Consider the following 13115-nt stretch of genomic DNA (forward strand, 5'->3'; position numbering starts at 1 on the left):
GCAGTAATACAGCCACACATCAGAGACATAGAATGTACCCATAAAAGTGGAAAATTTAGTATCGGTTAAATCATCAGACATCTCAAGAACGCCAAAGTCTGGGTTGTATCAGTCGGTCACTGAGAAAAGGATTCCCAATCTTCTAGCCTTCCTCACGGTGCTGCTCCCAAACCTGTTGAAGCTTTTCTGCAGCCTCCTCTGAAGAACTGGAAAATTTATCCTCAGGAAATATCTCTGGCTGATGCTGCCTTCATCTTTTCCTACTTCCAGAGAGCTGAGGCTACCCCAAAGCAGCAGAGTTTCCATTGCAGCCTTCCCTCCTCCCTGCAACTGGCCTACTCCTCACAACATCTTCTACCAATTTTATATTGGCAGATTTTCAGCAAGGAAGCTGACTGCAAGAAGCAGTCTTGTCCTTTTGAAATATATAGAAAAATAATTTAAAGAATAGACGGGGTCCTCTGAGTACAAACTGTATACTCCTCAACCGTTTTTCTTTGCATGTAAATCTCACTAGCTAGCTCCTCTGAAGAGCCAGAGATACAGTGTACCAACATCGAGGTATTGCTGAAAAATTCAGCCACTGCCATTTCTCAGCATTGTGTGCAGACTCCTTCCAAGCACGTTCAGCCTCACAGCAACACGCACACCCGGCTGAGGCTTCAGCAATTTCACAGGTCAAAATAACCAAAATAAACCCCAGAAAATTCAGTGTACGCTGCATGAAATAATACTTTCCTATTCTTCAAGGGAATCTCTATTTAACAGACTTTCTGCTTTATTTTTTTATGACAGCATCTGTTTATTTTATTGGGCTGTTTTCCAACAACATACAGTGCCTTCTGTGGCGCTTGCTTTTGAGCCTGATTTGGTGCTCACTTGCACAGCAAAAACAACAAATCATGAAAATAAGATGCTGGAGAACAAGCAAACGGTTGAGACTGCTCATGTCTACAAAGCTGGCAGCGGGCAGTGCGGCCGCCTCCCCCTTGTCCACACATCGCTGCGCCAGTGCTGCAATCAAGTCCCAGCACCAGCAGGGACCCAGTTGGTCCCGAGCAGGCTGCGTGTGGGCTGACCGCAAGAGAAGAGCAGAACCTATGTGGTGCCCCTTGCCTTCAGCAATAACCAGGTTTGGGTGAGCCCAGTGCTGGGATCTCAGCATCAACCATCCTCTGCCTCTCGTCATTTGTTTGCTCCAAGGGTTCACTAGTGGCATGGAAGCATACAGAAATCACTTGGGAGGAAACCATCACCCCAGATCTTTGGGATTTTCAAAACCTGCAAAGGGTGCAGAGATGTCAATAGGTGCCCTGCACCCTGTTGCTGCCCAGCATCCTACACATGGCTATGGAGTCATAATCATCACCTGTGACTTTCCATACCAGATTGCTGACAGCATTAGGAAATGGTCATCTCTTTCCTAACCACTTAAAAAAAAAAAAAAAAGTAGAGGAAAAATAATTTACAGTCTTTTTTTTCCCCTTTATTGACTTTTTGGTTGCATAACTGCATCAAAGCTTTTTAAGGATTACATTATACATGTATAAAGAGAAGTAAGCATCAGGCTAAAGATACATCAACTACTATTGCTCTCGAATAACAATAAGTGACACAATACAGATCAACTGCAGAATTAATTTGTCCTCTACTAGCATTAAAGGAGAGTTATGTAGCCCCATTGTGCTTTATTCTGTTTCTACTGTAGCATAATCAGACTCCAACAAGCAGGAAGTGTCACAGAGAAACTCTACCTCTGCCCCTCCATCCCATCAACTCTGCATGCCCAGATTACCCGAAGTGTTAATAAATCTCAGGTAATAAATTGCTTAATGATAGCTAATGGGTGATTAATTAAACATAACTCAAAGCCAAACACACTTCTGCCCGTATTTACAAAATTTTTAACAGATACAGTGCACTTGGAAAGCAGTATATCACTGTTAAACAGCATTTCACTTCTAGAGAAAAAGACACATAAAAAAACCCAAAAGAAAACAAAACCAACAAACAAACAAGCAAAAAAACCCCACCAAACCCCAACAAACAAAAAAATTCCTTCCTTACTACTAGTTTTCTGCCAGTTTATCCAAAGCAAAATGGAAATAAATAAAGCCAATTCCCTGGACTGAAATATGTCTCACACAGCAGATAAGTAGAGTTTAAGTCTAAATACAGGCAGTACCAGAAAACAGAAACCCACAGAAAACAATGCAGGCAGGAACCACGATGGTTTACCTCATTTATACTGAGGGCATGAGGCAGGACCATGTCTACCCCAACAGCTGCTGAACTGGCCCGACCCACACTGACAAACTCCCATCCAGGTAGAAGCCTCCGTTCCCCAAGGCTGGCTGTTCCTGCCCTTGCCCAGCCCAGCACACACAGTCCAGGGGCTTTTTTTTTTGAGCCTGTGGGATCATTCAGAAAGTCATTCACCACGCCACAGAGCTCCACTTGGGATTTGAAAGGACGGTTAACTTATTCCTTCTTCATACCTCAACACTAAGCACAAACACTTTGCTGCCTTCCCAGAGATACTACAGTCCCACTGCCCAACGCTTTACCATGGAGCAACTGGCCGTGTTTTCACTTAGGACAATAACAGAGCTTGTACAGAAACTAGAAAGGAATAGTCTTCATATTTTAACTTTGGCTTTTTACGTACTCTCACTAAAGACTTTTTAAACATCACTGAGCAGCCATCAGCCAGGAGTCCCCTTTCAGAAAGTGAAATCCTGCCACATCCCGGCTTCCTAAACCACTCACACACTTTAATCCCTTTACCCCAGTGCAGAGAACAAAACTGCCCAGTGATGTTTATCAGCCTGTCACCAAACATAAATGAAGCGTTCAGCACTGGGGAGAGAAGATCTCCCAAGCACACACCAAGCAACAACACTTGCGCCAGATCAACTAAATCAATTGAACGGCTGGCAAATGTAATCCCAGGTTGTTTTTCTCCACAAGTATAAATTCAGATTAGAGAGGAGCCTCAATTCAAATGTCACGCTATTTTCAGAAACTCAATTTGTCTTTGCAGATGGCCAGCGGTGTTTGTGCTAACCTGCTCGGCCCCAGCGCCTGCTCTTCCTGTCAGCTCTCCACTCCCCACATCCTTATTGCTCTGTGCAGACCTGGCACACTGCATATCAATCCTTATTACGGGACAAGAGACGCCTTTTGCAAATCGTTATCAAAGCAAAAAGACACAGTTGTGAAGCCAAAATACCTATGAGAAAGAGCAGGCTATACATCACTTTTCTCAAAGGCACAAAAATAGGAAGTGGGGAATAAGTTGCCCAGAAGCTAAGGCTAACATGGACTTTGAAGACAAAAATAGTCACCAAGGGCCAGATGTCAAAGAAAAAAGTTTCTCTAAGGTTTTCACAAGGGCCCTTGGACCACCTTAGGCAGCAAACACCAGGTCACACATCACTGCTTCCTCAGTGTCACGTGCAGCTGCGAAGGTTATCAGTATTTCCCTAACATTTTGTTACAACTAACATTACATGAGATGTCTACCATGGCCATAGAGGTATCACACAGCCATAAAGATGAAGAACCACGTGTGGGATGGAGAAGGCACTTCAAAGGATGATTTCTGCATTTAAGTGGGCTGGGCAAAACAATGTCCCTTTGGTACAATGCAAATTAACTGTTATCACTAACAGAGCCAAAGGGAGAGGGCCAAGACATTCTGCCAAGCAGGAAAAGAAAAATTAGTCAATTTACGGATGTTAAGTCACTGTCTATTAAAAATAACCAAAACAACCCACTCCTTAAAGCATGGCACAAAGAGGCGCAGGCATCACTTCAATAAACCTTCTCCCCAGCCCCTGCCATTGCTTTCAGTTACTTGTTTTCATCGGGTTGATGCTGTGTGGTGACTCACAGCCCCATGCCAAGACAGTTACTTGCATCAGCCCCTTGCAAGGCTGCCGGTGAGCACTTCACAGCTAAAAGAAGGGATGGGAACCAGCAATGCATGACCTAATCTTTACCTGGTCACAGACATAAAAAATAGGGAAAAAAAGAAATAACATCTATGTATCCCCAACTCTCATCACATTGCTTTGCAAGCTGGGAACAAATTAACAGGATGCTTCAGTCAGTGTGGACTGGAGGCCAGATCTGAACCAGGGATTTAAGGATATCACAGCTTGTTATGAACTCCCCAGGCATCGTAAATATACCCTGTGCACTACATGTGCATCTGGACCCTCCTGGCTACACTGGGCAAATCCATCACATAAAGGGGAAAAATGTAATCGCTACAACATACTAGTAATAGAATGTGGAACACAGGTTATCACCTCGCATAAACAAGAGCAAGGTGAACTAAAAAATAGTTTTGCATGGGATTGATCAGACTTAAAGTCACTGGTGTGACTCCAGACTTACAGTACTGACAGCCTGTCACACTCCAAAACAAAAAAACAGCTGGTCAGGAGATTCAGCTTAAAAACAGTTATTTGTAACCTGGCAATTCTTGGTTCTTCTTAATCTCCTTATCTTCCTGGGTGCTTTAGTTAACACTTGGGGTTCATTTTGTTTTTTAAACATCTACCTATGATTATGAAAGCTGAAAACTTCTTTTTAATAAACAAAAGCTGAATTTCTCAAGTAGTCACTTGCCTCTAGAAGATGGGACTTCAAAAGGACTGGTGGGAGAGAAAAACCTACTTACTGAATCAATTGAGTAAATTCCATGGTCAAAATTTCAGGAGCTCATGGTAGATTTGAGCCTTTGTGTCTTTCAAGAGATTCGCAAAAATATATCCTTACTTCCTACAATATGATACAAAGAGAAGTTTGGAAATTCCTCTGAATAAATACATCTAAGCACTGTTATGGGCAAGGGCTCACCCGCAAAGGGGACTTTTCCAGAAACTCACTAGTTAGTGAAGGGAGGGGCTTGGAAAGGCTTCTGAAATGGCCTCAAGAAAAGCACTGAGCCAAGCAGGGTTAATGGGCCTCCCAGCTCTTTCTGTACCCTCAATACAGCCGCAAGCTCTTTCCCCTCCTATAGAGGCAAAACTAGTTCATCTGCCAAAGCAGTATGGAGGAAGAGGAGTCTCCATAGCTTTACTCTTTTTGACCTCTGGGTTTCACAAGGGGCATGCTTAAGCTTTTTTCCCCAATCTCTAAATTAAAAGAAAGTACACACTGCAGCCTCCAGCCTTCCAGAGCTCCTGAGGGAAAAAAGGTCACTGAATTCCACAGTCTTCCCTGGGATTTGTTCCCGAGAGCTTAGAGTTTGTATATTTGCATGCCTGCTTTGCACTAGAGCACACCAGACCATAACGAGCCAAGTGCAAGAGGAATGCTGCGCAGATGGCGCCAGATGGATGCCAGACAAACTCTTCATTTTACTGTCCAGCACAACCACTGAGCTTTTGCATCCCAGTCAAACTTCCACGGCATCCGACATGAGTAATTTACTAGCTAGAAGGATGTGTCTTTCCAGTGCCAATTCAGGTCTCAAGTTTACTTATTCTCCTCACGTAGCACGACTGGCAGAAGTAACAGAGCAAGATCAAAAGGAAAGAAACTAGATGAGAAAAGATGAAGCATGAAATAATACTGGTAACAGACAAGCTGCAATTCATGATCAAAGGAATGAATCTGGCCCCAGCTATATAAATAAAGAAGTACCTTCCCCCATTTCTGAAAGAAAGAATTTGCTGTTTGCCCTCATGTCACGCCATCCTTTCAAGTGCACTTATACTTAGGTAACGCAAAGGGAAAAAAAAATTGTGACAGAGTACCTCAAATTTTATTTATTTGCTTTAATCATCACAAAAACAAAGGGCTCTTCTGGGATCTCACTGCTTTCCCATCCATATTGCGTCTAATCCACAAAACCTAAGTAATCAAACCCCAGAGCATCTTCCATTCCAGCTAAACCACGACAGTGTCAAAACAAAGGGCCAGCAGCAGCCAAAGCACTGCTGGCTGTCCCCAACTTACACTGCATGCCTGCACATCTGCCCCCCTCCGCAGGCACACAGTGCACTGCAGTGCCAGCACCTGTGAGCTGACCTCACCCCAAAATTTCATCTCCCTAAATAAAACACAACACTGCCTGGCCACTTCTGACCTCCCTACTGTAACAGCTCTGCTAGGGGCATGCTGACCTGGGAGGCAGCAAAATTCCCACCTCCATCTACCCACGCAGGCATAGGCAGCAGTTTGATGCTACGTACCCCATGCTTCTTGGTTATCTGCATTAAGCTGTAGGCAAGAAGCTCAGAGAGGGCACAATGACCAGGCGGTGGAAGCACATGAAAAGAAATGGGTTTACATCCATACAAACTGACCTCAAAGCCTGAATAAGAAAAAATGCCCCAAGCCTTTCCAAAACTAGCAACCCTGTGATGCCATGGCTGCCACCAGGTCTGCTACAGTGCTCAGGTGAGCAAAGATCTCCCTGCTGGCATTACTGCTCGTCCTGCAGCACCCACTATGGCGGACCACTCTGGGGAATGGACTTTTGGACCCGAGGGTAAAAAAATAGAAATCTTTCCTTCTTGAGCAGAAAAAAAAAAAAAAAAAAAAAAAAAGACTGGTATTTTATGGCTCTAAGAAATGCCAATCTAGAAATCCTCACTTTGGATTTGAAAGTCCCAAACACCATTTACCTCCCATCTTATTTATCAAGGGTGATACAGTGCACCCCTTTGGCAACGAAACACTGGGGAAACTGATGGCATCAGGATGAAATCTAGACTGTGAGCTCAGCAGTAGCATTGACGTGCTAAAGACCAGGAAGCAGCAGTTTCTGTGACACATACCAGATCTGGATGAGTTGTTTTTCACTCCTCCAATGCCAGAAATGGATCCAGAACTATCTCCTCACTTCAGGAGAGATTAGTGCCAGCAGCAGCACAGGCTCTGCCTTCCTCAGTGTGCAGATTTCTTGTGCTCTGATCTTTTGCATCAGAGTCAGAAAAACATTACAGGGTTTCCTACTGAAATGGCTGTCTCACAACACACCTGCGTGCAGACATTCTGTGTGCATCAGCCTAACATCAGCAATAACGAATGGGCACTCTGCAAAGCTGAGTATTAGAAGGCTTTGTGTTCCCATGAGAAGGACCAAGTTTTGCAAGATCTGGGCTTGTACTTCTGTGTTTTACCAACAACCTGATGTGCAGAAAAATTGGTTCATCCAAAAGAAAAGGCTGCAGATTTTGGATTCTATTTTGGTTTTCAGTGTCAGCTTTGAAATACACAAAATGTCCTTGTAGAACAGAAATTTCCAAGTAATTTGTTGTTTGCATGCCAAGATTTTTCCGTGTGATCATTCCTGAACAGAAGATGAACATTAGTAAACATATTAAAAGGAAACATGCCAGCATCATTGGAATTAGTTCCTTCATTTCTGCTGACAATGGCTGACACATACCCACAGAAATCTGAACAAAGTTGCACCTTCTGGGAGAAAACAGCTCTTTGACAATCTCTGCTGTGCTACCACATCAAACAGTCCATTTCACCTCTTCACTTTCCCTCATCTCTTATCTGTTTAAATCAACCACTCTGAGGCATCTTTCTTGCCCTATTATTTTTTGGGATTGCACTTAACTTCAGGGGAGCTCTCACCTCTGTACAAGCCCCTTGCCAACTACTGTAAAAACCAATCAGTCCAGCATAAATTTTGACTGAATGTATTTTCACAAACACTTTCTTTATCTACATTAGTCACCTAATTAATAATTGGCAAACAATAAGTGACTCCTGGCTCTGTGAATGGGCATGATGCTGCAAGGTCTAATGAAAGTATTATCCATCAACACACGGTGTTTCACAGAAGAACAATGGCTGTGTGATACAGAAAGCGATGACAGCTGAAAGCAGGGAAGCTGGATGGCAACTACAGAAATCAGAAGTTTTCTTTGACTTTGGATGCAAAATTGAGCTTCTTTGGGTCTTACATTTTCAGCTGACTTGACTGCAGAGTATTTCAAGGGTATCTGATGAAAGCTGTGATGTGGAGTTGCCTCCCCAGGCTGTTTTGTTGGCTGTGTGACGAAAAACTGTTTTTACCCTACCACTTGAAAATAAGGACTTTATTCACTTCCCAAGACACAGAGGCACACAAGCTCTGTCACAGGGAGAAGAGGACAGCCTTTTTGGTCAAAGGCAGACCATAGCCCATGCTCCCACATCTCCACGCCCCCCCACTTGCCTTGGATTTTGTCATGTTCTTCAGGCATGCAGACTGAGTCTGCAACTCCTGTTTGACTTCTTCTCTCTTCCTTCAAATTTACCCTTCTCACCACTCTTCCTAGTACCGAGGGTGGTGGTTGTGCTTGGGTTTGAGATTGGTTTCCTAGGGCAGACAGTCCAATCACAGTTACAGCTGTGGGGTAACATTTTGGAAAAATCATTTGATACTTGATAGGATTGAGAGGAAAATAGGGTTCAAACTCAGGCAAGGAGAGGACACTGTGAGATGGGACTGGGTTTATGGTAGAGAAAGGAGGACTATGGAGGCAGAAGGAGAGAAATGAAACATAGGGAAAAAAGAAAAAAAGAAACCCAAATTTTTCGTCTCTGTCTCTGTGCCAAAATGCAATAAGCCTTGCTTAGAAGAGGAAGGCTACAGCTTTGGGATACAGATGTCCCCAGGCCTGCTGAAGGATGCAACCACAGAGGCCTGCTACGGCCATGCCTAATAGGACTAGTACAGCAGAAGACCCTGAAGCATAAGGAGTACAACCTCCGTCTGAATGTCTTCATGAAAAGACCATTTAACAATTCCTGCCACCTGAAGCTGCAGCCTGCACTATAAGGAAGCTCAGGTCTCTCCAAAAAACCACACAGACAGCTTCCACAGACAGCTGTATCGCACATTAGTGGACCCAGAAAGGTAAAGAAAGTTAACATGAAATGCCAAAAAAATTGTTTCTAAGTAAGTACTTTCTCACACGTCATCTCCAGGAGAGAAAGGCCTGTCTCAGGGTGAGGGCAGTGGCTGCTCATAAAACAGCACCTTCCAACACCATGCATCCAGATCCAAGTGAACCACGCTGCTTTCCAGCAAGTCTCTTCCCTATAGGCTAATGCTGTGTCACAGTTGAACAAGGACAGTGGTCAACCTCATGCTGCTTGGACAAGAGACCATCGCACTCTGGGAAATTTTCCTGAAGACTGTTTCCAGCCCACAAGGTACCTTCTTCCACCCCTGCACCATTAGTGGGGCTTTGTCATTGAATAAATAGCACAATATCATGGTAGGGTGGAGTAGGGTCCTTACTCTGTCCCAAGGCAGAACAAAATAAGAAAAGCACAGACCCGAATCTCCTCCTAGAGGATTGTGCTTGATAACCTGGTTCAGGGTTACAAAACAAGATATTTAGGGGTAGAAACTCCTCTTTATTCCTCTAATAATTAAGGTCGCTTTACAACATGTCCTTCTACTAATGAAAATTTTTAAACTAAACATCCTGATTTATTCAGAAGGTTTCTGTTCTTATCTGGGCTTTTTGTTGCCAATCAGTTTTTCTTTGAAACGGAGAAGAACCACCAAAAATAAATCTCTAGGGGTAAAAAGTCCTTCAGTGCTTAATTACTGCAGCCCTTCAGTTACAACAGCATTTGCACACTTCAGTACACTTACAGTACACTTACACTCCCACCTAAACGTGTAAAACATCAATGCTACAAATAATTTTTAAAAAATATCCTGGAGAAAGCTTTATTTTTCATTCTGTTCAACACAAGCTTCATGTGCTTTCTCTAAAAAACAGCAAAAGATAATAATTTGTGTTCATGCTCTTGGCTCTTTAGCTACTCCAAATAAAAGCTCATCAGCGTCAATATTAGAGAACCCATTGGTGTTAGGAAAAAAAGAAAAAAGAAAAAAAATCAGCAGAAAAACCATTACAGCCAACCCTGATGAAAACTAAGCCACCCTTTGTTGCTGACAGCAACCTAAGCAGAGCTGCAGCCCCATGCAGCAACACCATTGATCTGTGCACCAACCTCTGAGAGACCCAAGCTGATGGATGGCAGTCCTTCTGAACTGCCACCTTTTCCCTTAGCCTGGATCTTGGCAGCATTGTAACATTTATAATTCATCAGTTTTATATTTACTTGCCTGCACTAAGAGCTCAGCAATACAAGATTTAAATCCTTGTTGCAAAACTGAACTCACCAGAACTTCCTGCACCAGTCAAGTGCAACCTTGATTAATAATTCATCTGCCCAAGGAAGGAACAATATTTGCTTTACAGTGTGAGTTTGGGGGCTGAATTTTATGGCCTGGAATGTCCAAAGGAGGATTCATAAAATAACAAGATATTAGGCATAGTCTAGAAGGCTATTTTTAGAAAATAAAATTAACGAGCTTGAATTATTAAAGCTAAAGCTAAAGCCGTGCAGGACTATGCGGAAAGAGAAACAGTAATATCACCCTTTTTTAATTTATTAAATATTTGCTCTTTAAGTAAAATTGTACTTTTGTAAGCTCTCCATTTAGAGAAGATTTTGGGGAAATATTCACGCACACAATCTGACAGCTGAATCACCTTCGTTTGCTGTGTATACCATTTGCTTTTTCTGTATTTTTCCCTACCACAGAGACACAGTGATTTAACATTAATTTAATTTACATATACTACATGTGCTTAGAGCAATTGCACAGCTTGACTAGAACTGTGGGACCAGCTCTCCAAATACAGATAACTTCATGGCAAAGCACACAGGATGCAATTATTTTGCTAAGCTGGCTGTGGAACATAGTCACCTCTTAGTTCATCAAATTTAACTATTCATGAAGAGGTAATTACTTCTGGTTTGCTTATCAGCAAAAGCTTGATAACCCTTATGCATTAGCATCTTTATCCTTCCTCAGACCCTTGCTCTGCATTTGTGTCTGTCTCAAAGTCTTTCAGAAAGCATCTGTGTTGATCAATACAGTTTTCCTTTTGGAAATCATAACATTTGCCGAGGGTGAAAAAGACTGGCATCATTTTGAGAGCAGAGGGAATCTGGACCTTCAGAGTTAACTTTGTGCTACTTGCATCAGCCTAAGCCTGGGGTTGCAGTGCTAACTGTTCCAGATCATGAGTTAAAGCATCCTGGTTTTGCCATTATTTAGAAGGATCTCGGAAACTAAAAAAAAAAAGTTAATGAAACACATCCACATTTTGAAGTTTAATCTGCTTATGTTTCCTCAGTGTCATGAAGACATGAATTCAAGTACAGTATGAAACAAAACACAAAGATGGCTCCACAGCAAACAGCTCACACATAGTACAGTACAGTAACACTAATGTTATTCCTCTGCTACCATGAAAATCCTGTGATCCAAAGACTCAGTTCTCCTGTTCACACAACCTGATGTAGGTAATTCAGAAAGGTTTTATGAAGGGAAACACAGAGGTGGGTGTCTGTGGAAAGAACAGTAAAGAGCACTGTAAACTCAGCTATGAGAGTACGAAGAACAGAGGAAAACATAGCGTGGGGACATCCAAATGTGAGGCTGGGAAAAACTATTTGGGATAAGCAACTACTCCAAAAGCCGCAAAACAGTCACCAGTACCTGGCAATAAAATCACATCTTTTGTAGAGGATCAGAAACACTCATTTATAAGGAATGGGTGTGAAGGATATTAGGGGATCTCAAGAATATTACCAGTGTCCTAAGCCTCCGTAATAGTAGGAATGGCAAGATTTAACTCCCAGAAAAACATGTTCCATTTTGGTATGGAAAGCCAGAAAGGAATTCGTGTAGTCCTTCACAGTCCCTTAGTTCTCCAAATGTGGTGATGTATTTCACTGTGAGTCACTGAGCAAAACATACAAGCACCACTATCTCTTGGGTTTAGTTATAGCCCAAGGAGCAATAAATTCCTTTTTAGTCTCAGTAAGCAGCCAGTTGAAGCCCTAAAGCATGGTATTAGTACAATATCCATATACGATAAAAACAGCAAACCATTCTCCTTCTAAAGCCCCTTAGAAATACCTATACATGAATCACAAGCTGTATTTACATTAATTTCTCTGTTGTATTATAAAAATCCTTCCATAAATTCATGAAGCTCTAGCTTAGATCTCAGGTCCTTGTTCTCAGATTTGTACGGTTTTTTCTCCCTGGAACTTCATCTCTCGGATGAAAACCTTCTACTCTGCAAATTAGGTGTTTATGAATTTAAGCTGTTCATTTTCTGCCACTAGTATTCCTTCAGTTGTTTCAAGATACTTCTTTAATTCAAAGTTCCTCCACATGGAGCATGTAGTAAGCTTAAAACTTGGGCAATGGCCAGCCTCTTTAACCTCTTACCATAGATGAGGACCGTAAAGGAAACTAGAACAAGCAGCAGAATCCCTAAACCAAAGCACATTTGAAACAACTCAGTCAGGGAGATCAAAACAAAGTAGTACAGGAACAACAAGAAGCAGACACAACTATCAACTTGTGTGTGACTTGTTAAATTTCTATTTGCATGTCAGTCAACTAATAACATTTGCAGCTGACGGTTAGCAGATTTAAAAAATAAAAAGATGAAATTCGTATAACATGCTGGAGAAATACTTGACTTTCTACAAGTGCTGAACCCATCTGCTGTATCTGATCTAAGCTTTGCGCACACTAGACAAATTTAAACAGAAAAAGCACAAATCAGAGCCTCTGAGGGCAGCATCATCATCCCAAGATTGAAAAGGATGTTTCTGTCAGACCACTTATATCCCCTTTCGTATAGAGACTATTCAATCTACAGGAGATCAGGCTGCAGTCTTAAGTAAATTACTAAACCACCTCGCTGTTTATGAACGCTGACCTAACATGTACTCAATAAAACTGTTCAATTGTCTTACATGAAGATTTACATGAGATTTGCTGCACATCTGTGATGACTGAAACAGCTCTTCACCACTTCTGATGCTCACGGTGTCTCAGTAGCATATGTTACAACCTTTTGCAGTATGTCTTTGGCCAAGCCAAATAAATAATAGCTTTTGATAGCCTAAACCAGAAACCTTGTTCACTGTAGTATTTTTTCTTTGCACTTGTCCCAGTACAAATGCCTCTTTCCAGAATGTGAGCACCAGGGACTAAACACATGATGTCAAATGAGGCTTCAAGGCCGTTATTGTGGGTT

The sequence above is a fragment of the Strigops habroptila genome, chromosome 3, assembly GCF_004027225.2.
Source record: "Strigops habroptila isolate Jane chromosome 3, bStrHab1.2.pri, whole genome shotgun sequence".
Taxonomy (NCBI): domain Eukaryota; kingdom Metazoa; phylum Chordata; class Aves; order Psittaciformes; family Psittacidae; genus Strigops; species Strigops habroptila.